Below are 23086 nucleotides of genomic sequence, written 5' to 3'. Positions count from 1 at the left end.
TTGTTTAATCTATTTTATATTTTCTTCCTTTAATTCAGTTATAAATTACCAGATACTTTACAAGGACCTGAATAGTATTATTCAAATAATGGAAAATGTGAGTTAGAGCCCAGCTCAGTTTTACCTGCCCTCTCCTCAGGAACTTGGAATTTCAGACTTTCATTCCAAAAGCTCCTCAAGTTGATACATCACTACAGCCTGGCATCGCCTACAATGGAGGAACATTGGTAACATTGACAAAAATGGCTTCCAACAGCTAATACTAAAGACTTGGTTGAAAAAAATTCTTTAAAAGTCATTCTAAATCTGTCTTAATCCTTTCTGGAACAAGCAAGACAAGATATAAATGAAGTCATCTTTTCTCTTTCTTTGGGTAAGGAATACATGCAGATCATTTTCTTACAACTTGGAAAAATTTTTTCCTTAGTTTTTTCCTGAAGGGCTTTATCTTTCTTTACTTACAACACACACACACACACACACACAGTTGGTGCTTCAACTTTCTCTGTAGCATCCAAATTTTGAAATCCTTCCCGTTTTCTACAAATAGCAAAATGTGTCTTCACATCAGCATAGCACAAAGATAAAAACACAAGTCATCAAGATATCAGAGAATGTGAAATTCCATCAGAGGTAAGAAAAGCCTGTGTGAGGCTCAAATTCAATTGACCAGACTCTCATCCCTCCTCCTCCCCACCCAGCCCCCACCCAGACCTGTGACTTGATGATGACCTTGCTGTACAGTTGCAGCCCCAGGAGTGCTCACTCCCAGCAAAATGGGTCCAGGTGAAAATGTGGACGCTTTCTCCTCTTTCCTCAATGTTAGGTAGAAAAATATCTGTCTTCCAAGTCATTTTTACTGAACCGTAAGAGCTGGGGGAAGACACGTGCCTTTGCTTAAGAAAAGACTTCTTCTGAAAAACCTGGAGAGTAGTAACCTGTGTGAAATGAATACTAAAAAAAATTAATGTTGAGAAATCTTAATGAGAGTATTGGTTAATATCTGAAACCCACCATCATCCTTTAACTTTATTTAAAGCATTTAATACCTTATGATCCAATGGTCCAAGAAGAATGTCTAACCATTCACTGTTTTAACAAGTTTTTATTGAATGACTAAAATGTGTCAGGCAATGTTATGTGAATAAAGCAGAGATGGTTCCCACTGACACGGAGCTCAGACACAGAGGAGAAGGTACATTTTCCACATTAACACATCATCCCACTCCAGTTTCTGGGCCTGCTTCCCATATCTCAGATATTGACCCTTCTCCTTGCCAGACACCTGGGACCAATTACACACTCTCCCTTTTCTCTCACTCTGACACCCTCTCAGTAACCCGCTTCAGAGATCCTAGCTCCTAACACTGCTGTCTGTGCAAACAAATGGTGCCTGGGAAGCTCGACCATCCCCAGTGAGATTGCTGCTGCATGGAACAAAATTTAAAGTCAAATATATGATCTTTTTTTAACTACATGTACAGATTTTTACTTGTGTTCTTGTCAGAGCAGGGCAACTTATAATGAGTTTAATTTAATTTTTACTATACCCCAGGCCAATAGTGTTGCATTTTTCTTGTTTCCTTCTTTTCAGTTTTTTTTTAAAGTCTCATTTATTTTCTATGATTGCCTCAGCATTCCTTCCATTTTCTTTTGATTAGGGAAGTCTTCATTCTCTGCCTTAACAACCAAACCAGATAAAGAGAAGGGATGATTTACAGATGGAAAAAGTGATAGGTTATACTTGGGGCCCAGTCACACCACTTTGGTAACTAAATATATCTGATGCCTCTTTTAGTTTTCCTGATGATTTAAAGTTGAAGAATACGAGAATTCTGGCCAAGATGGAGGCATAGGTAGATATGTTTTGCCTCCTTGCACAATCATAAGAAGGCTCACAATTAATCTCAAAACAAAGTACAACAAGGACTTACAGAAAATCAAACTTTATAGAAGTTCAACAACCAACAATTTAAAGAAGAAATATTCATCCGGATGGGTAGGAGGGGTGGATCCCTCCTGCCCATCTCTGCCCAGGGATCCGGGCAGACAGGGTGAGATGCAGCAGTAGCGAGACAGTAGGAGTGGTGGCCAGCTGATTGGGCAGTCCCACATTCACATGTGACAGATAAAATTCAGGAGGGATACCTGGGGAGCAAGCCATCCCAGCCCCAGATCAGACCACACAGCCCAGAGTTCCAGTGCCAGGTAAATAAAGCCTCATGACTTCTGGCTTTAAAAACTGAAAGGATTGGGGTGGTAGAAGAAACTTCTGGTGCCTCAGGACAGCCCATTTAAAGGATGTACACAGCCCTAGAATGTACACAATCTCACACACTCTGGGATTTAGCACCAGGGGAGCAGCTAGAAGGGCACCAGTTGCATACAGGAAGTGAGGGAAGTGAGTGGAAATAGGACAAGAGCTCAGCAAGTGGCATTGTTCCCTCTCCTACCCCTCACCCACATACAGTACCACAAAGCAGCGAATTGATTTGCCCCACCCAGTCGAATACCTAAGGTTCTGCCCCTTACAATATAACAGGTGCACCAAGACAGAATCAAAGAAGTTCTACCTAATACACAGACACAAACATAGGGAGGCTGTAAAATCAAGAATACAAAGGAATTGAAAAATGAAAGAACACAAAACTCCAGAAAAAGAACTAAGCAAAATGGAGATAGCCAACCTATCAGATACAAAGTTCAAAACACTGGTGATAAGAATGCTTAGGGATCTCACTGGGTATGGCAAATATATAAGGGAGGAAATGAAGGCCACACTAAGTGAATTAAAAAGAAATCTACAGGGAACCAACAGTGAAAGAAAGGAAGCCAAGCAAGTTTCAAATAAATAATTTGGAACATAAGGGAGAAATAAACAGTCAACAGTACAGAATGAAGAAACAAGGACTCAAAAATTTGGAGAGAATAGAAAACTCTGGGACATCTCCAAATGTGCCAACATTCAAATCATAAGGATGCCAGGAGGAGAAGAGAAATAGCAAAAAATTGAAAACTTTTTTGAACAAATAATGAAAGATTACTTCCCTAATTTGGTGAAGGAAATAGAAATACAAGCCCAAGAAGCACAGAGAATCCCAAACAAGTTCAACCCAAACAGGACCACACAAAGATACATCATAATTAAAATGCTAAAGGTTAATGATAAGAGAGAATCTTAAAAGCAGCAAGAGAAAAGGAAAAAGCTACCTACTATGAATTCCCATAAGACTATCAGCTGCTTTCTCAAAAGAAACTTTTCAGGCAATAAGGGACTGGCAAGAAGTATGCAAAGTGATGAAAAGCAAAGACCTACAACCAAGATTACTCTATCCATCAAAGCTGTTATTTAGAATAGAAGGACAGATAAAGTGCTTCCCAGACAAGAGAAAGGTAAAGGGGTTCATCCTGACCAAACCCTTATTATATGAAATGTTAAAGGGACTTATTTAAGAAAAAGATAAAAAACATGTACAGTAAAATGACAACAAACTCACAATTATTAACAACCACACCTGAAACAAAAGCTAAAACAAACTAAGCAAACAATAGAATAGGAACAGAACCACAGAACTAGAGATCACATGCAGGGTTAGCAACAGGGGAGTGGGAGAAGGAGAGATGGGGAAAAGGTACAGAGAATAAGTAGCATAGACAGTAGGTAGAAAATAGACAGGGCGAGGGCAAGAATAGTATGGGAAATGTAGAAGCTAAAGACTTTATAAGTATGACACATGGACATGAACTAAAAGGGGGGAATGTGGATGAGAGGGGTGTGCAGTGTGGAGGGGAGTAAAGGGGAAAAATGGGACAACTGTAATAGCATAATCAATAAAATATCTTTTTTAAAAATTAAAAATAGAAATATCATGATCCAGCAATTCTATCCACATCTATGCATTCATCAAAATAAATCATTCTCAAAAAGATATATGCACTCCCAAGTTTATTGCAGCATTAATCACAATAGGCAAGATATAGAAACAACAAAGCTAGAGAAAGTGTGAAACAAGGGAATACTGCTATTTTCAACAACATGGAGAATCTTGAGGGCACTAAGCTAAGTGCAGTAAGTCGCACAGAGGAAGACAAATGCTGTATAATGTCACTTATATGTGAAATTTTAAAAAGCTGAACTAATAGAAATAAGGATTAGAGAGGTAATTACCAGGGGCCGAGATTGTAGTCAAGGATGTGGGGCTGGAAAAAAAAGGTTGGTCAAAAGATACTAGCTTCTTGACCTGGCTAGTGTGGCTCAGTTGGTTGGGTGTTAAACAAAAGGTTACAAGTTCAATTTCTAGACAGGGCACATGCCTAGGTTGCAGGTTCTATACACAGTCGGGGTCGGGGCATGCACAAGAGGCAATCCATCGATGTTTATCTTCCTCTCTCTCTCCCTCCCTTCCCCTCTCTCTAAAAGCAATAAGTATGTTCTTAGGTGAGGATTTTAAAATAGGTACAGACTTCTAGTTATAAGATGCATTCTGAGTATCCGTTGTGCAGCATGGTGATTATAGTTAATAATACCATATTATGTACTTGAAAGTTGCTAAGAGAGTAGATCTTAAATATTTTCACTACACATACACACACAAATAATAATAATTATGCAATGTGATGGAGTTTTTAACTAATGCTATGGTGGTATTTTGTAATATGTAAATATATGAAATCAAAACACTGGTACAACTTAAACTTACACAATATTATATGGCAATTATATCTCATAATGTATGTGGAAAATAATTCATCAAAGTATAACTTTATTTCTAATGCAGAAACAAAACTGGAAGGACAAAATAATTAACATTACATTTCTACTCCACACCTAAATTTAGTGTTTCTTTTAATCCTCACATTAATCCTCTGAATAATAGATAAACTGTAAGTTTATTGAGACTTGTATTAAGACCTACAGCATGATCGATTTTTGCAAATGTTTTCTAATGTTTGTTCTATATATTGACATTAGGCTAAGCTTATTAATGTTCTCATTCAAAGATTTATATTACTAACAATATTATTTATATTTATTATATTATATTACATGCTTAATCATCTTTATTAATATGTTAAATTTAACAATGCATAAAAGTTATTAAAGATAAAGGTGAAACATCATCTTTTCCAATATTTCCATTTTTGCTGTCATATTCTGAGTTTATGCTATTGGGTTTATACAAGTTTAGAATTTTATGAGTGATCTTAAGTTAATAAATTCCATGCAGCTTTTTCAGTTTCTCTGTAAAATAGAGGCATTTGTTTCTGCCAGGTGCCCAGGGTCATTAACATTCTAGATTCCTTTTAAATAAAATTTAGGTCAATTGAGATTTGAAATGCTTCATATCCTTCAAATGATAATCCTCTAGATTTCTGCTATTTAAGAAAAACAACGGGATGTCTACTTTCACTACTTTTATTCAGCATAGTGCTGGAAGTTGTAGCCACAGTAATCAGGCAAGAGTAAATAAAAGGCATTCAGATTGGAAAAAAGAAATAAAGCTCTCATTATTTGCAGGTGACATGACACTGTATATAGAGAACCCAAAAGATTTCACCAAAAAAAAAAAAACTTGATAAAACTGATAAATAAAATTAGTAAAGTACTAGAATACAGAAGAAAATATATAAATTGGTTGAATTTTTATACACTAATTATGAATTATCAGAAAGAAAAAACCATATACAATTGCATCAAACATTAAAATATCTAGAAATAAATTTAATGAAGGAGATAAAATACCTGTACTGAGAAAATTTTAAGGCACTGAACAAATTGAAGAAGATACAAATAAATGGAAGCATATACCATATTCATTGATTTTTAAAAGTTAACATTGTTGAAATGTCCATACTACCCAACACAAATAGCCACAGGAATCTTGAGAAAGAACAACAATTTTAGAGGCATAACAGTACTTGATATCAAACTATGCTAAAAGGTTAATCATAATTACATGATACCGGCATAAAATACACATGAAGATCAATAGAATAGAATAGAGACCCCAGAAATAAAACCACTTCTTTATACTCAATTAATATTTGACAAAGGAGACAAGAATATACAATGGAATAAAGACAGTCTATTAAATAAATGCTGCTGGGGAAAATTGGACAAATATATTCAAAAAGTGAAACTAGAACACCTTCTTACATCATTCACAAGAATAAGCTCAAAATGGATTAGACACTTAAATGTAAGACTCAAAACCATAAAAACCCTAGAAGAAAACATAGGCAGTAAAATTTTGAACATCTTTCATAGCAATATTCTTTCTGCTTTTTCTTCAGGTAAGGGAAATAAAAGAAAAAATAAACAAATGTGACTATGTCAAACTAAAAAGATTTAGCACAGCAAAGGACCATAAAAAAATGAAAAAATGGCCTACCAAATGAAAGAAGATATTCACCAATGATTCACCTGATAAGGGGTTAATATCCAAAATTTTTTAAAAACACATAATTTTTAGTTTTTTTGAGTAAATTCCATACTGTTTTCCACAGTGGCTCTACCAGTTTGCATTCCCACCAACAGTGCACTAAGGTTCCCTCTTCTCCATGCCTACATCAGCACTTGTTGTTCATAGATTTATTAATGATGGCCATTCTGACCGGTGTGAATTGACATCTCATTGTGGTTTTAATTTGCATCTCTCTGATGGCTGGTGATGTCAAGCATCTTTTCATATGTTATGGGCCATCTGTATTTCTTCCTTGAAAAAGAGTTTACTCAGGTCCTTTGCCCATTTTTTAATTGGATTGTCTTCCTGGTGTTGAGTTTTATGAGTTTTTTAAATAAATTTTGCAGATCAAATCCTTGTCTGAGGTATCATTGCCAAATATGTTCTCCTATAATATCAGTTCTGTTTTCATCTTGATGATGGTTTCTTTAGCCATACAGAAGCTTTCTAATCTGATGTAGTAATTCTGCTGCTGGAAATATACCCTAAGAATCCCAAATCACCTATTCAAATGAATGTATGCATTCCAATGTTCATAGCTGTGCTGTTTACGATAGCTAAGTGCTGCAAAAAAAAGCCTAAATGCGTGTCAGTAAATGAGTGGATCAAAAAACAATGGTACATTTACACAGAGTAATACTATACAGCAGAAAAAAAGAAGGAACTCCTACGTTTTGCAACAGCATGGATGGAACTGGAGAATATTATGCCAAGGGAACTAAGCCAGTCAGTGAAAGACGAATACCATATGACTTTACCGTTAGGAGGAATCTAATGAAAAAAATATAACTGCAGGCATGGAAACATGGAGCAAACTGACAATGATCAGAAGAGATGGAGGAGAGGAATAATGGTAGAAATAATGGACAATAAATATGTATGAATGACCCATGGACAAGGTCAACAATGTGGGAATTGACTGTGGGTGGTGAGACGGGTGGAGGAGGGCAAAAGGGGCAATAATTAGGACAACATAATAGAATAACAACAAAAAAATTTTAATTACAGAAACAAACAAAAATAATATATACGACTCAACACTAAAAAACACACACAATCCAATTAAAAAATGGGCAAAGGACCTGAATAGACTCTTCTCCAAAAAAAATATACAGATGGCCAATAAACATATGAAGAAAATGCTCATGTCACTAATCATCAGAGAAATGCAAATTAAAACCACAATGAGATATCACCTTGCACGGCTATCCTGAATAAATAAAAAAAATCAAGCACTGGCGGGGATGCAGAGAAAAGGAACCCGTGTGCACTGTAGGTGGGTTGCAGACTGGTGCAGCTACTGTGGAAACAGTATGGAGTTTCCTCCACAAATTAAAAATGGTTCTGCCTCATGACCCAGCAATTCCACTTCTGGAAATATAACTGAAGAAACCTGAAACACTATTTTGAAAGAATATATGCAGCCACATTCATTGCAGTGTTATTTTCAACACCCAAACTGTAAAAGCTACCCAAGTGCCCAACAATAAATGATTAGACTAAAAAAGTGGTGGTACATATATACAATGGAATATTACTTGGCTATAAAAAAAACAAAATATTACCATTTGCAACAGCAGGGATGGACCTAGAGGATATTATGTTAAGTGATAAGTCAGAGAAAGACACAACATGATTTCACTGATATGTGGGATCTAAAGAAAAATATAAATGAACAAATAAAACAAATTCACAAATGCAGAGAAGAGACTGATGATTGCCAAAGGGCAGAGGGTTTGGGGAACTGGGTAAAAAAGGTAAAGAGACTGAGAAGTACAGAATGGTAGTTACAAAATAGTCATGTGGATTAAAATACAGCATACAGGATATAGTCAATAATATTATAATAACTGTATAATGCCAGGTGGATACTGGAAATATCAGGGGGAACCCTTTTTAAAGTACGTGATTATCTAACAACTATAATGTACACTGGAAACTAATCCAAAATATATTGAATGTAAACTTTAATTGAAAATAATAAAAATGAAAAAAAGCAATCAAGCTTAATTATGAATTAGTACAATTAAATGTTATTCAGGGAGAAAAAGCAAATTATCTTTGAGTGCAGTACATGAGCTTCCTCTTACTACACATGTAAATATCTCTCTGGTCACACAGAAACTTCTATTACTTAAACTTTAGTTATTGAAAAATTATATCATAGAAGAATTATATTTTCCCCCAAAATTTCTTAAATTCAATATGACTGTGCTTACTCAAGCAGTAAATGGCTCATAGGAAATGCAATCACTTTTAACTTTAAATCAGCAAACTTTTCTATGTTTACTGATAGTTTATTGCCAAAAATAAAAATCTCCCCTGAAGATTAAAGGACTAATTTTACATTGGTAAAGTCAGTAGATGAAATGTGTACTTGCATTACCATTGCTCAGTCTAGTTAATCTTAAAAGTCAACCAAATGGCCTTGTGGTTATTTATTCAACCAGAACGAAGGAGGAAAGCCAAGGTAATTACACAAATTATGCATTGGAGTAAGGACTATTTCATCTCCCATTTCAAGGTATCAGAGACAATCATTATTTTCTTCAATTGAGACATATTTTGACACACTAATGCAATATTCATAGCATTAACTAATTGCAAATTATTAAGAATATAGGCAAATATATAATTAGTTAAGACAAAAAACATATAGCCTGAAAATATTCAAAGATGTTGGAGATAATACTTCCATAAATTTAGAAGAATAGTGTAATTCTGGAGAGTGACATGTTTGCTCATGAATTCTAAGCTTTAACTGCTTACACATTTATATTCAAGAAAATGTCAAGAAAAGAAAGCCCAAGATTTATATGTGTTTCATTTTAGATATCACAAAATTTTATACATTTTTATGATATGCTTCATAAAGTTTATCTTTTCATAACATTTAAAGCTTTTGATATAACTTTGCCTTGATTCATACAGAAGTGATAAAATTATACTTAAAAACATCTCCTCTCCTTACTCCAAAAAACCATAGTAGTAAAACAGAAAAAAGGATTTTTACAAATTTCCCAGGGATTATGTCTAAATTCTAAATGGAAGGGAAACAAATCTATTTGCTAGTCAACATAATTCCAAGACACCATAATTATTAAGTTTTATTCACATTGTTATTGATAAACATGACTAAATGCCCAAATAAGTGGTTTGTAGTTATTCTGTAATATGCAGATATAAGACAAGGAATTATACATATTACTCGAGTCATGTTCAAATAGTAATAATTACACATAGTTCAATTTTTTTACTTTCTTATTTTTTTTATCCTCACCCAAGGACATTTTTTCATTGCTTTTAGAGAGAGAGAGAGAGAAGGGAGGGGGAGAGAGAGAGCCAGAGACACACTGATGTGAGAGAGAAACATGAATCAGTTGCCTTTGGCACACACCCTGGCCAGGGACTGAACCTGCAACCCAGGCATGCACCCAGACAAAATCAAATCCTAGAACTTTCAGCTTATAGGATGATGCTCCAACCAAATGAGCCACACCAGCCGAGGTGTAAAATTGTCACAATTTTTAAAGAAATTTTTCTAAAACCAGTTAAGATATATCTGGCTAATCTGTTCCATATCTTATCAGCTCTCTTCCGAGACTAGCAGCTCAGGTTCTAAGTTCTATACAATAGAACACATTCGGATGCAAATTACGAAAAACTCAACTAGCTGTTTTCAACAATTAATTCACTAAGTAATGACAGACATCAAAACCCGAAGGTAAATAGTTCTTCACCTGGTTTCACAATTCACTGCTTTCCCCAAGAATCAGGCTCTGTCCTTCTGCTCCACTACACTCATGGCATCGGCTCTGGGCCGGGTGGTGCTTCTTATGGAAGAAGGGTCACATGCTGCAGGGAGCATCAAGAGCTCCTCTTCTGAATCTCCCAAGAAAGCAAACTACTTCCCTTATTTGCATCTGATTTGCTAGAACATGTGCTGTAGTTGTACAGAGCAGTGGGAAAGCAAGTGCCTTGGAGGGAACGGATTGCCATGGCTGGTGTGTGTCCGGGACTGTAAGTAATGTGGAGCAAACGAAATCTTGGTTCTCCAGTAAGGAAGATGTCCATTGTAGCACTGTAGAGCCATCTCCTCCTCTACATTATCAAACTTTTGAAGGTGGAACGTTCTTTGTTTTAAGTGTAGAAATTCACCATGTTCAGAAAAAGTGGTATTTCAAAGCTTCCAAAATATTGAGGTGGCTTGGAAAATATTGGCCTTCTAATTTTGCAATCTTAATTCATCTATTAATTTTTAAGTGTGTATAAAACCATGACTACATCTGAAAGGATCGCTTCCCTTTCTCCCTGAGTGGTTTAAAAAACCTTCCTGTAATGACTTAGATATTTCATCTAATCTACCAAGCAAACTAACTGCAAAAGAATTTCCAAGCCAGTACCTCTTCCTTAATCAAAAACATACACTTATTGTTGTTTATCAGCAAAAGAGGGAGGCCTCATGAAAATATACAGAGGGTTGTCTACAAAACAAAAAATATCCAGAAAAATATAATAGTATAGCCCGATGTCAAAAGTGCATTGCTTAATTTCTGTGTGGGGTATTATTTCAGTTTTTTAAATGATAAAGCCATGTACGGATTTTTGAAACTACATTCTATTTGTATATTATATTACACAGGAGAATCTACATCATGCTGTGTAACAAACAGTACTAAAATCTCATTAGCTTAGCAAAATAAAAGTTTACTCCTAACTCATAATGAAGTCAGCATTAGGTCCAAGTGACTTTCCAAGGTCTCTCTCTTTTAAACAGATGCTAATCATTGGAAGCAGTTTCGAGTTTGCGGCACCTCCAGGCAAGCTCATGTTTCCAAGATCACAGTGACAGGGGAGGGCAAAATGCAGAGAAAAATACCAGCGCTTAAGCACTTCTTCCTAGGAGTTTAATAACATTTAATTTGTCAAAGAAAACCACATGTCTTTACCAAATTTCAAGGGTCTATGTACCCAAAGAAGTGAAGAACAGAAAATCCTGTGGGAATACATCCAAAGAAACCCAAACAATAATATGCACCCCTATTTTCATTGCAGCATTATTTACAATAACCAATATTTGGAAGCAGCCCAAGTGCCCATCAGCAGGTGAGTGGATAAAAAATTATGGTTCATATACAATGGAATACTACTCAGCTATTTTAAAAAAAGGAAATCTTACCTTTTGTGACAGCATTGATGGACCTAAAGAACACTATAGTAAATGAAATAAGCCACTCAGAGAAAGACAAGTACCTTATGATATCACGTATATGTGGAATCTAATGAACAAAACAAATGAAGAAAGTGGAAGCAAACTCATGAATGCAGAGAACACACTGACAGCTGTCGGAGGCGAAGGGGACAGGGCTGGGTGAAAAGGGTGAAGGGATTAAGCAAAGAACAAAAAGAAAGACTCCTGGACACAAACAACAGTATGGTCATTGCCACAGGGCAGGGAGGTGGGGGGATAAAGAAGAGGGTAAATGAGGGGTATGGTTATGGGAGGAGACTTGACTTGGAGTGGTAAATACAAAATACAATAATATAGATGATGTATTATAGAATTGTATACTTGAAACATAATTTATTAACCGATATTCTTAAAATTCAATAATAAATTAATTAATAAAAAATTTTAAGGAAAAGTATTTTAAAATCACTTTTTAAAAAAATATATTTTATTGATTATGCCATTACAGTTGTTCTATTTCCCCCTTCATTCCCCTCCACCCTGCACCCCCCACCCCCACCATCCCCCCTTTAGTTTATGACCACGTGTCTCAAGTTCTTTAGATTCTATATTTCCCATACTATTCTTGCCCTCCCGTATCTATTTTCTACCTATCATCTATGCTACCTATTCTCTGCACCTTCTCCCCCTTCTCCTTCTCCCAATCCCCTGTTGCTAACCCTCCATGTGATCTTCATTTCTATGGTTCTGCTCCTGTTCTAGCTGTCCTCTTAGTTTGCTTTTGTTTTAGGTGTGGTTGTTAATAACTGTGAGCTTGCTGTCCTTTCACTGTTCATATTTTTTATCTTCTTTTACTTAGATAAGTCCCTTTAACATTTCATATAATAAGGGCTTGGTGATGATTTTGAAATCCATACAACTATTTTTCCAGGTGACACTATGAAGTCAAACCTAATTCATGCCACATTTGGATGTGGGGATAAATATGCATTCATATTTTGTTTTATTTTAAATAATTAATACAGTATTATAATTTAATTTCATACACATTTATAAAGAGTTTTCTCAAGGCCAGCCAGAGGAAAATCATATGTAGGTTTGTTCAATTTTAAGTCTTCTTTTCTCATTTCCTTAAATTCTCCTCATTCTTCAAGTTCCTGTTTGGGTTCCACATATTTGAAGTATGTCATAGAACAATAAAAATAGTGCAGATTTGAGATCAGAAAAGCCTGTTGATAACTCCTGTACAATATAATTCCTCACACACTTACTTATAAATTAGCTTATATTGTTCCAAATACTCTCATTTTATAACCTCATATTTAAAGTTTAGATAAAGTTAATAAAAGATGTGGATGAAGAAGCATTGAATTTTTACCCATGTTCCCCCCACCACGCCAAGACCCCAGTGCAGGAATGCATCTGCCTGAGTGAAAGGACATGTTTTCTTACTTTGGACAAAAGAACCACATGGATTGGTAGCATGCATATGTACAACATGCATTATATACAACAAGCACCAAGGACAAGGAGTCATCATAATTTTAAGCATTTCAAGACCAGAACACATAGCAGAGAAGAACTTTCCTAGTGTATATTCATTTTCTAGGGCTGCTGTCATAACAAAGTGTCACAGACAGATGATTTCAATGACAGAAATTTATTTTCTCACAGTTTTGGAGGCTAGAAGATCAAAGTCAAGGATAGTAGGGTTGGTTGCCACCTTTCCTCTGTGTTTTTTTTCATAGTCGTCCCTGTATATATGTCTGTGTCTTGATCTCCTCTTCTTTTTAAAAAAAATTAGTTTTTAATTCTTGAATTATAATTTACATACAGCATTATGTTGGTTTAGGTATACAACCCAGTGATTAGATATTTATACAACTTAAAATGTGATCACCCTGACAAATCTAGTACCCATCTGACACGATACATAGGTATCATAATATTTTTATGACATTACCTATTCTATAATTTACATGCCCATAACTCTTCTGTAACTACCAATTTGTACCTCTTTATCTTTTTCTCCATCCCCCAAGCCCCTTCTCATCTGGCAATGTGCAAAATGTTCTCTGTATCTATGAGTCTATTTCTATTCTACTTGTTCATTTATTTTGTTTTTTAGATTCCACATATAAGTAAAATCATCTGGCATTTGTCTTTCCTGTATGACTTATTTCACTCAGCGCAATACCTTCCAGATTTACCAGTGCCATTTCAGATGGCAAGATTTCATTTCTTTTTATAGTTGAGTCATATTCTATTTCATATATGCATCAATAGGTAACTAACAGCTTTCCCATTGCTATTTTGGAGATTCTTTGTTTTTAACCTTTGGTATTCTAATTATGATGTGCTTGATGTGAACCTCTTTGGGTTCATCTTGTTTGGGACTCTCTGCACTTCCTGGACTTGGGTGGTTTTTTTCCTTCACCAGGTTAGGAAAGTTTTCAGTCATTACTTCTTCAAATACATTCTCAATTCCTTGATCTGTCTCCTCTTTTTCTAGTACCTCTGTAATACAGATGTTGTTATGCTTGGTGTTGTCCCAGAGGTCTATTAAACTATCCTCATTTTTTATTCTTTTTTTCTTTTTACTGCATTAATTGGATGCTTTTGCTATCTTATCTTACAAATTGCTCATTTGATCCTCTGCTTCATCTAGTCTGTTGTTGATTTCTTCTAATGTATGCTTCATTTCAGTTATTGTTTTCTTCACTTCTGACTGGTTCTTTTTATTGTTTCTATGTTCTTTTCATGCTGATGAAGTTCTAAGTTTTTTTTAACATTCTTAGAACCCTTGTTTTGAACCATGTATCTGGTAGTCTTCTTGTCTTCATTTCATTTAGTTCTTTTTTAGGCAATTTCTCCTGTCCTTTGATTTGGGACATGTTTCTTTTCTTTCGTTTAGGCTGCCTCCACATGTTTGTTTCTATGTATTATGTTGAGCTGCTATGTCTCCCAGTTTTGTTAGAGTAGCCTTATGTAGTAGGTATCCTGTGGGACCCAGTGGTGCAGCCTCCCTTGTCACCTCAGCTAGTTCCTTCAGGTGCAACCTTGTGTGGTCTGTGTGTACCCTCTGCTGTTGTTGAGCCTTGATTGATGCTGGAACATCAAGGAAGAGATTGACCCCCAGGCTGGTTGGCTTCACGGAACAGCTGTGACTACAGCAGAGAAGCTGTTGCGCAGGGGACAACTTCATGGAACAAAAGTTGGAATAGAACTCACTTCAGGGCTCTGGTGCCAGCCAAGTATGCCCCTTGAGTGTATTGCTCACAGACGTGGTTGGGTGGTGCTCCATCGTAATCTAACCCTGGCTACCAGGTGTGCTGTTTCTGGGGCCTTCTGAAAGAATGAGACTAAAGTCAGCTTCTACCTGAGCCCTTCCTGACCCCTGCCTGAGGCCACCAGACATGAGCTAGAAAGCAATCTAAGAAGTAACAGATGGCTGTTACTTATGCCTGGGAGAGCTAAGCTGTGAACAGAGGTCAGTTTACACTATCACCATGCTTGTGGCTGTTTAGCAAGAGGTATAAGGCATGTGGAGGCCAGACACTGCCTGTCTGTGGTTTTTGAACTTCTGAGAAATTTTAGGAAAGTCCACAGAATAAGCCAAGGCAGGCCATTTGTGTGGTAAGCCTACTGAAAGTTACTTGGGTGGGCCTGCAATCTGGGTCGGTTGGGGGTCTCAGGAAATAACTGGGGCAGGGTGAACAGTGTTAGCCTGTTGGTGGAGACTCAGATATGGCATCCACCTGTGCCTGTACGGGGACGATTAAGTAAAGGCAACTTCTATCTAAGTGAAAGCTCCCCTTCCAACCTTGAAGCCAGACAATTCAGTTTTTCTCCATATTTCTGTGGTGCCTTTCACCACCCCAGCGATGCAAATCCAAGTTAGAGAGTCTGAGTAAATCCATTGTGAGCTCTTTAAGAGGGTTATTTGGAACTCCTGCATCTGTCCATCTCACACGGTCAAAATTCCTGCTGGTTTTCACAGCCAGAAGTTAAAGTGACTTCTATTCCCAGTAGTGGAACCCTGGTCTAAGGGGCCTGGTATGGAGCTGGGGCCCCTCATTCCTCAGGGAGGAATCTTTGCAGCTAAAACAACATATCTCTTGATTTCTAACCACATGTGTGTGGGACCAGCTCCTTCTGCATCTCCCTTTCTGCCAGTCTCCATGTGGTTTCTTCTGCATATCCTTAGTCATAGGAATCTGTTCAGCCAGATTCCATGTGGTTCTAGATGGTTCTTCTGTAGGTTAGTTGTAACTTTGATGTTGTGGGAGGAGGTAAGTACCACACATACCTACTCCACTATCTTGTCCAGAAGGAACAAGTTTCTTAATCATATCAAACTAGCCTCTTGATGTTAAGGATCTTTGAACACAAGCAACAGAAAACTCTGATTCAATTAGAGAAAGAAAAAATAATTGGATATTTATTGAGTATGCAGATAATAAATGACTATCTGAAGAACCACAGAGAAGGAAAAGGCAGAACCAAGGCATTTAGGTCGCCGGGTGGGAGCAGTGAAAGTAGCAAGCACCTTCTACAAGAATAGTAAGTTGGATTTCTTGGAAAAAATAGATCTACAACTACCTCAGGCTCTTTGTTTTTTAAATGATTCAAATCTGGGGAGGAAGCAAAAGAATGACCTAGCCAAAGTCAACTACATATGCTGTGCAAGTGGAAGGGCCCCTAGCTCTGTCCAAATAAGCAATGCTAGTAAAGCATCAGCCCTCAATCAGGAAATGAGAGTGCTATTAAAAAGACCAAATGAATGTGATAGAGCCAAACACCTTGTGACATCTACTTCTGTCTTTGTTTTGATTTTGAATTCATATTTGTATGGATATCAAAATAAGATCATGAAGAAGAATTGCCATTCTAATACAGTCATTAGTGTCAAGTCATTTTGCTATTTTTGCCTTGAAGTCTCCAGAGCTTCCATTATGGGTAAAATATTCACATTTATATTAATGTCTTAGCACACCAGGGCTAAGTCTGTAAACCAGCTGATTCCTTATAACATTTTTATACACTAAATGCACAGTAAATTTATAATCCTATGCCATTTACCTGGTTTTGAAACAAACTTAATATCTTTTAGTCACATTTCTCCTAGGAGCTAGACAGCTCCCTAATATCAGAAGCATTTAAACATTAGACTGAGAAAAATAAGAATGCAGGAATGTGAAGGAAACTGTGCAGGTTCATTCAGATAGATCAGGAATATTTTTTAGAATGTTTTAAACTTAGTAGATTCCCTATCCAAACTCAAAAAATTTTTTATGACTATTGGGCTGAATTCTAACATTTTGATTGCTTCCACAAACAAATTCAATCCAATTTAGTAAAGGGGGAAGGCTTGCCGGGAAAATTTTAAATAGGCAAGCTTTCCTGTAATGACTGGAAAAACACTGAATGGAATAAGCTTCCATTTCCCATTAAACACTAGAGCTTAGTTGTAACCTAAATGGCTTCATGAAGACAAGGTATTCAGATTAATGTGTCTCCTTATACTTGCCCAAGAAACTGAGACATCTTCAATATAAACAGAAAGAGCAGAAAACATCCAACAGATGAATTATATGATTTTAACTGTCTCCACAAACCACAAACACTTATTCACACCTGAAGCAGAGTGACTAAAGGCATTATTCTATAATTGTTTTATACCAAGACTGAACTGTTTTAATGTGTGTCTTCCATAAAGATGTAGGTTATGAATTATGAACAATTTTATATTGTACTTATCACCCCAAATTATATAGTATAATTTAGCACATCACATAAATTTAACTCATATCTACCCAAATATATGTGTGATTTGATATAGCTACCTAATAATTCACATAAATCACATTTCAGCCATCATATAAAATTAATTTATTGAATCAGTGGGTATGTTTCACATTTTCCCCCTCTCTCTGGTACCTGATATTGTTACTCACTCCTTCCTTCTTTCAGCTTTGTCTCCCAGCCATCTCATAATCACTGGTACCCTCTTTGGTCTATCCTCTGGTCTCTTCTCAGTCTATGCAGATTTTATGACATTTCTCCTGTTTTCCTATAGAATGAAGATGCTAAAATTAGTTTTCTGATTTTATACCTCAAGAGCCAACTACCTACCAGATGTTTCCATTCAGGTGAACCCCAAACACCTCTGGTCTCATCCTATTCACACTGGACAATTCATCTGCTTTCGCCATCCCACTTCTTTCTGCTAACAGCCTCATCATCCAATCAGGAACTGAATTTATCTTTTATACCTTCTCTCATTTTATCATCATATTTAATTTGTCATGAAGTCCATTCAACAATACGTTCCTAATATACTTTGATCCCTTCACCCCTCCATTTTCTTCCTCATGACCCTGCCTTTATTTAGGCATCATCACTTTGACCTTGAATATACCTTTTCACTGATTAAAAACCCTTAAACATCTCCTTGAAAACTATAGAAAACCCTCGTGCTACTATGGTTCCCTCTCACCCTTTTCATAAGCTAGACCCCACTTGCATTTCTAGCTTCAACTCTAGGCAACCCACCGTACCTAATTGTCACACTGACTGACCCCCTGGAAGGTAAGTTCTGTCCTGCCTCTATTCCATGCTGTTCTGTCATTTGTTCATCCAGCTCATTCATCAAAAATGTAAGTGTATTAGGCACCCTACAATCATGCCTGTGCCTGTTTTTCTTATTAGAAGTTTAAGTCTTTGCTTTCATTTCTTTTACATACCCAAACTCCCAAACTGGTATGTAATAAATATATTTTAATACTAAAATTTCTATCTAAGCAGTCTGACCTTGTTAAATTATTTAATCTTTCTTTGCATCAGTTTCCACTCTGGCAAAACAAAGATATATAACAGTATCTAACTTATAATGCACTTAAAAGCATTACAACCATGCTCAGTACATAATAAGTCCAAAATAAATATATTAAATATTGTTACCATCAGTGCTAGCTATTTCTGTCATTCAGTCCCTTTCAGGCATGTCTTCTGGAGTTTTTCACTGAACACGTCAAGTATGTTTTTCAGCAGCCCCTCCAACAGCCCTCGCCAGTTTGATTTCCCTTCTACAGCAATACTAAACACGCTCAACTTTCAACAGCTTTCAAAAGATCTCTTCCAGAATCAGTAGCTGTTTTTAACTTTCTTTTCACTGTCAACACACCCCTCACTGAATATACACTTCGGCACTGCAGGGTAGGTGTTAGGGAAGCAGCTTCCAAAGCCAGACAGCTTGGGTTTGAATCTCGGCTCCTCCATTACAAGTGTTTACTGCAGGGAAAGTTCAGTTTCTCTGCGCCTCACTTTCCTTACTCTGCAATAGTGTTGAAAAGAGTACTTCCCTAAAAAATCATTATGAAATCAAATGAATTAGAAGTTTTAACATACTTAGAACGTTACCTGGGAATGGCAGGCTCTTAATAAACATTGATGGGAACACACCTAGTCGGTGGCACATCCCACTCTATCAGGAAGCATCATTGCCTGAAGAACGTCTGGAATATTGTTATTTATGCCAAAGCGGGCTTTCACAATTACAACAAAGTAGAATACAGACATTTTTCAGAATATATTAAAGATAATATGTCCAAAACCCTCGTTTGATAAATGAGGAAGTAAAGGCCCACATATATTAGACTTTTTTTCAACTGGGCTAGTTCACAAGTTTCAGGCCCAGAGACAGAGTATTACTGCACAGAGAGGGCACAGGCTTCTGGTTTATACCAGACTGTCATTACACTCATGGAAATAGCCAGACTGTCACAGCACATGGGTAATGCTGGCCTTTCACTGTATCAGACCAGCACAGCATGAAGGGAGAAAGGGAGAATCAAGGGCAATAGTGAAGAGCACAGGGCCTGAGCTGATTACTTGGGTTCAAATCCACATTCTACAACTTGGTAGCTATCTAACCATGGACAACTTACTATGCTCCTGTGCCAAAACAATAATTTGTCAGTCTAGCAAAGGAAATAGACTTTCAAGAAGTCCGGGAAGCTCAGAGAGTCTTAAAGAAGTCGGACTCAAGATGAAACACATCATGGTTACATTACTCAAGATTAAAGATAAGGAGAGACTCTTAAAAGCAGCAAGAGAAAAGGAGACAGTTACCTACAAAGGAGTGCTCATAAGACTATCAGCTGATTTCTCAAAAGAAACCTTACAGGCAAGAAGAAGCTATAAAGAAGTATTCTAAGTCATGAAAGGCAAGGACCTACATCCAAGATTACTCTATCCAGCAAAGCTATCATTTATAATAGAAGGGTAGATAAAGTGCTTCCCTGATAAAGTCAAGTTAAAGGAGTTCATCATCACCAAGCCCTTATTACATTAAATGTTAAAGAGACTTATCTAAGAAAAAGAAGATAAAAAATATTAACAGTAAAAAGACAATGAACTCACATCAATTAACAACCAAACCTAAAAAAAAACTTAGCAAACAACCAGAATAGGAACAGAATCACAGAAATGGATATCGCATGAAGGGTTATCAGTGGGAGAGCAGGAGGTGGAGAGGCAGGGAAAAGGTACAGAGAATAAGGAGCAGAGCTGGTAGGTACAAAATAGACAGAGGGAGGTTAAGAATAGTATAGGAAATGGAGAAGCCAAAGAACTTATATGTACGACCATGGACACAAACTAAAGGAGGGGCATGCAGGTGGGAGGGGGCACGCAGGGCAGAGGGGAATAAAGGGAGGGGAATGGGACAACTGTAATAGCATAATCAATTAAATATATTTTAAAAGAAACAAAACTGATTTGTTCAGAATTCCAATAAATTAATATATAAATACAAAAAATATAGAACAGTACTTTGCACATAGCAGCACTATGTAACTTTTACAGGTTATTATTGCAAATACCCAGCTACATGTGCACTCCTAAATTTGTTCGTTTTTGCTTCAAATTCTAACTGTGTATCTTATTCTAAAATTCAACATACCTCCTATGTTTCCCTCAAGTACTGTAGGATACTGGGAAGCAATGACTTTGTTATTTTAAAATAAATTTTATATTATATTTTATTAAAATACAGCTTAGCTTTTGCCTGGGTAGTTCACTTGGCTTAGGACTCTGTAAAGCAGTAAGTCACTTTCCAAAGTACGGGGTACCAGAAGCAGGGTCACTGTGAAGCCAACAAAATTACACTGCAGAAACCCTTGGTTTCACAGGCTACTCCAGGGCTGTGGGAGAGTCTAAGAATGTGGTCACTGAGCCAATGATTTAATTTTCAAATGTTGCTTATATTTAGGATCTTTTCTTTAAAAAAGATACCCCAACTATTATAGCCTTCATGTTGCCCACATCTGGATTCCAACTTGGATAATATTGACATCTCTGGCATATCTGTAGCCAGTGGCACAGAAAAGCTGTCCCATGACAGTGGTCCCTTCTATACTGGGCACTAGGAAAAAACTCCATTCTTTAGTTTGAAGCCACAGCTATTATTTACAGGAAATTTCTGTCTCAAGGCCTCGGACTGAGCCTCATCATCTCTGACATGTCTTGTGTTTTGTGTATTGTTTTGATGCAGCCCACAGATTTGGTATGTCAATTGAAGATATGCTTTGTATACATCAACCACATTACAATTCCATTATGCACACTGCCACCAACAGTGCACGATACCTATTGTTTGGTTACCTTGTTTTGAAGGTGATTTTTTGAGTCCTCAGAAATAGTCCTATCTCTTCTAGGATTTTCACAAAACATTACTGACCTTGAGACCAAAAATTATATTATATACAAGCACGTATAGTTATACAAATACATACACACAGAACTCACTGCATTTTCTGTCGCCTCCCTTGGAATTCTTTGTACTCTACAGAAAAATATTCACCTATCCAAGGCATTTCTATTACTGCCTCTGACACTGAAACCAGAGCCTTTGAGCTGTAAAATTGAAAACACCCACCACAAAACATTCTATGTATTTGCAATGGAAAATAAGAGAAATCTCAGTCCACAAGCTGTTATGTATTAAATTGCACCTGCACCTGTTTTTCTTCCTTGCTTATACCAACCTTTGGGGAACTCAGAATCGCATGGAGGCTGCCACTGCATTATAAAGTATCATTCTCTTCGGTTATTATTACTCAGATGCTGTTGTTCACACCATTGAAATAATCTTGCATCTGCAAATGTGCTCCAGGAAAACATCAGCAATTCCATTACTGTGAGAAGTGTTAGAAGACGGTTTGTGGGGAGCTGCTGGCTCCCCGTCAGCTGGTGGTTACATACTCACATTCCACAGGTTGCACAGAGAGAGCTCTTCCTGCTGGAAAAAAAAAAAACTTTGTCATAATATAGGAAGCAGAAGAGAAGGAACTCCCTTGACTGACAGTTGCCATCTGCCATTTCTTTAATGCTGGCCTATGGCAATGCTATGACACAGAGCGGAGCCCTGAAACTTCTTCTGCTGCTGAGGACCATTTCCCGACTGTGGAAGAGAATGTGGTTTTTAAATTTTACGTGGTTTCTCCTAACCCAAGTAGCCACAAGTTAGACAATACATTATTCTCAGTGGACCAAGAACTACTGATAACCAATCATTTCCATGGGTCTGTCTAATCTAAAAAATGAATCAAGAAATATTTTAAGGACTTAAGTTTTCCCTTTGAGTAATACTCATATTGCAATAATTATCAGACTTTAGAAATTCTTTGTAACAAAAGAAACTTTCTAGACTTACAAAGAAAGAGACTAATGTGGTAGATCAGCATAGTCCAATGCATCTAATTTCTCTCATGTGCTCCCTCAGGTGCCTTTTCTGGCCAAATATCTGAAAACCTTATTGCTGCTACACGTGGGCTCTGCACTGGAGGCCCCAGGGCACTGCTAGAGATGTGTTTGCGAATTCATAAATATGCCATATGGAATTATGAGGACACACAGGTTCTAAATTATTTCTGAATCAAAGTTGCTAGGGGATCAGGGGTGTCCTTTGTATATTAAAATACATAAAATAGTTTGCTGTCCTTTAAACACTTAAATGAAATTTCTTTTCCCTCTTATGTGAAGAACATCATCAAGATAAAAACCAGCAATGTCCAGGCATTACCCAGACCAATTAGACAAGAATAGAGGTGATGGGTGGGAGTGAGGACCGGTAATTACACTGTGCAACCAGGCTGCAAACCTTTATGAATATCGGCGGCCAATATGTAACCTGGGAAGGCTGCAAGCTTATTTCCCGGTATGATTTAATGAGACAATGAGATCTATAATACACTTTTATTTTGTCTCCAAGAAAGCATTAGAATGTTCAGAGAGCAATGTCTTGAAATTTACATGTTCATCATATGATGAGCTTCACAATTGTATTTATTTTGATAGAATAGGATAAATGTAATGCACTGGCTGGTGTAGCTCAGTGGATTGAGCACAGGTCTGTGAAGCAAAGGGT

The sequence above is a fragment of the Artibeus jamaicensis genome, unplaced genomic scaffold (genome assembly GCF_021234435.1).
Source record: "Artibeus jamaicensis isolate MK-2021 breed Jamaican fruit bat unplaced genomic scaffold, CSHL_Jam_final contig_466, whole genome shotgun sequence".
Classification (NCBI taxonomy): Eukaryota; Metazoa; Chordata; class Mammalia; order Chiroptera; family Phyllostomidae; genus Artibeus; species Artibeus jamaicensis.
This window is presented reverse-complemented; position numbering follows the sequence as displayed.